At 43.0% G+C, this 3,213-nt stretch overlaps 1 long non-coding RNA gene across 1 annotated transcript; it reads left to right on the plus strand.

Moving 5' to 3' along the window:
- Positions 1-1,019: 1,019 nt before the first annotated feature.
- Positions 1,020-2,200, plus strand: LOC136357344 (uncharacterized). Its single transcript, XR_010742640.1, has 2 exons — positions 1,020-1,224; positions 1,872-2,200. It is a non-coding gene; the product is annotated as an uncharacterized lncRNA (long non-coding RNA).
- The last annotated feature ends 1,013 nt before the right edge of the window (positions 2,201-3,213 follow it).

A 3,213-nucleotide genomic window follows, 5' to 3' on the forward strand; every position in this document is an offset into this window, starting at 1 on the left:
GAGCATCAGCCTTACTTCCTCCATCCTTTGCCTCCAAGGTAGGTACAACTATATCTACGGCCAGTGGGCGTGGTCAGGGTCTGCGTAGAGACCGTTTGCACCTCCACCATTATGTGGCTATCCCGTTCATCGGATCTCCTCTGCGCGCCTCCACCTCCATCATCGGCGTTGTCTTCGCCCACTTGGCGTCGGGGTCGATCACCGCCACCTTAGGGGCACCAGATCGGGCTACCCTGAAGTCAGATGCAACCAGATCTGGCCACCCTAGAGCTAATGGTGGCCTGATCTGGTCACCCCACCTAAAGGACCTTGGCAGTTCCACGGTTTTAGCAAAAAGGTGATGATGGGGACAACCATGGCGGCAATGAGCTTCGAAGGGGACCACATACATTTTTGGTGTTTTCACGGATATTTTGCATCAGTTACGGGCCGTGTTGTATAAACTGCATTTTTTTCCATTTATCCTTGTTTGATGAGTTTTTGTGAAAAAAAATAATAATTCATATAAGATATAATAAATTATTGGGCATTTAATTTTGTACGAAAATATTATCTGCCACCCAATTTTATTAAATATATACGAGACGTGTCTATATGACATGTGGGCCCAGAAATTTTAAATATCACGGTGTCCGAATATATTTGATATTGGACTTGTTTTGATGTATAATTCGAATAGAAAGTAATGGTTCAAATGGATTTTAAATCCGATGTACAATTTAAAAGATTGGAGCAATTAAAAGAAAAGAAATAAGCAAGTGCTATCGTTACTTGCTTTGCTACGTGAGGATCATTATCTCCAATTTGGAAATTGACAGGCGATTAAACACATGGGCCCACCGTCATTAGACATGTTAATCACATAATTAATTATCTGCAGTACACGGCGACGGATTGGCTCGTCCCTGCATCGGTTTATCACGAGGATTAGCGTACGGGGCGCTGGAAATTCGGAGGCTGTTTCCGTCGCCGCTGCCTATATAAGGAGCAGAACCCATCTAGAGCAGGGGACGCCGAGGACGCCACAGGAGACACCCATCTGCCCATTTTCATTCATCCCATTCTTCTTAGTAGATTAGGAAAATTAGGAGAGGAGATTGAAGTCGCCCGGTGATAGCAAACCGACGCCGCTGCGGAGAAAATTAAACACCGCAGCTGGCGTCCTTCGTCAAGTCGAGTCATTTATCGACAACATGCCGCCATTCAGGATATTTGCGCTGGATGGTGAGCACATTGAATAAATATTAATTTTCTAGATTAAACACAATAGATGTTCGGTCCTTATTGGCGATCGGAACATCTACATGTTCTTAATCTATCTTGATCTTGATGATTAAAGCCAGATCAATGAGAGCCGAAACACGGTTATCATTAAACTCCATTTATACAATCAATGGTATAAGGCTGGTCCAGTCCTCATTGGCGATCGGATTATCCAAATACTATTTGATATTTTCTATGCTCAAAATTAGATGTCCGACCCTTATTGGAGATTAGATCATGTATTTGTTACTATGATACCGATAACAACAGCGCTAGATATGTCCAACTTTCATTGGTGATTGGACAATCTAAGCGGTGTTTTACAAAATATATTTTGCTACCATGCACATGCATGGGAGCTATTCGTGATCTTTGGAAGATAAAAATAATGGCCGAGCATTTACGAGGCCGGAGTCATGATATTACTAACATGTCCAAACATATATGAACGGATACACGTTACTAGGTTCCGACGAGGTAAAAGTAATGATATATCCATATCTAATAAAGGCCGGCATATATGACTGGGCACCGACGAGGCAAAAGTCATCTCCTTTATTATAATACCTGATTCATGTATGGACGTGGTGATAATATATTGTGACCAGGTTTCGGCAAAACAAAGCCACCTATATCACAGTTATCATTAAATTTCTGCACCAACCTCAACCTTCGGCGAGCAATTAATTTTGAAGACGACGATCACAAAGCGCAGCTTAATCGGAGGTGTTCCATAGGCTCGTCCTATGGATATAATTAACCGGTAGCCTCATTGCTAGGCGCCGGGAATCAGCGGACTGCACGCAATCTCTAGTCAGCATACCTTTCCATTAAGTATTCCTCGCGAAGGCAAAAGGCGAACTCCTGTGAGAGCCCTGATGTATTTGTAAACATTCATGTTAATGAATCGTGATTAATAAAATACAGGGTTTCCCTATTTTCTATGTGTTCGTTATTTTGTTTTTATCAAATAAAATGGCACGCCCAGTGGGACCTGATTCTCCTCCCATCTCTGCTGCGCTCTGATGGTCGTTGTTAATCCTTCAAAAAAAAAAAAGAGAGGCTCGCTAAATGGAAGGCCGGTTAATTAACCGGTGTATTCATGGCTGGTTGGAAAATATTTATGCGCACCATGAATCTGTGCGCTAGCGTTGTCTAAATATTCAGCTATCAAAGACATTACTCTGTAGTCCTGTTGAGTACAGATGCTGTGGTAAATTAGCGAGCAAAATAAAGGCTCCATAATAATGAATAAACAGGACCATTGAAGCTTATTAATGGATGGTTCTGTGATAATATTGTCACGTGACATTGTTCAAAAAATATATATGTACAAACACACACCGCATAAAATATTTTTATGAGGGTTGTGCCAAGACGTATTACATATATGCTTATACAATGGCTATTTAAATTGATGCGCTAATTGAAGGATTCCCTTTTGTAGGTGAGTCCTTCCCTGCCATCACCATGGAGGAAGCTGAAAAGTTTTCGCCGACACCGTGCTTGCTCCAGTTTGGAACTCAACCTCCTTTGGTGGTCATCGAGCATGGGGGCAAGGTCTACGTCCACGCGACGCAAGACTCTGCTGATTCATGTGCTGCCCTATCCAAGAAAGCTAAGAAGCGTGCAGGTTCCAAAGCTAGGAAGGAAAGGTTGGCCTTAGTAACTGAGGCTCGAGAGTTGCTCAAAAATTCGAAGACAAGCTCAACCACAGCTGCTGCTAAGGAGCTTCGCTCCACCCCAGCTGTGCACCAAGAGGAAACCAAGATCATGGAGAAGCTTGACAAGGAGGCTTACCGTCTTTCCTGGTCAGTTCGAAGCGCTCGGTCCCAAAATAATATAAATGCTGCGCGCAACTACCGGAGGAAGCGGAGCCAAGTGAATAAACTGCATGCTCAGTTGAAGGATCAACTCAATCAAAATGATGAACAAAACCAAGTTGACGAT

This window comes from Oryza sativa, chromosome 7, assembly GCF_034140825.1.
Source record: "Oryza sativa Japonica Group chromosome 7, ASM3414082v1".
Classification (NCBI taxonomy): domain Eukaryota; kingdom Viridiplantae; phylum Streptophyta; class Magnoliopsida; order Poales; family Poaceae; genus Oryza; species Oryza sativa.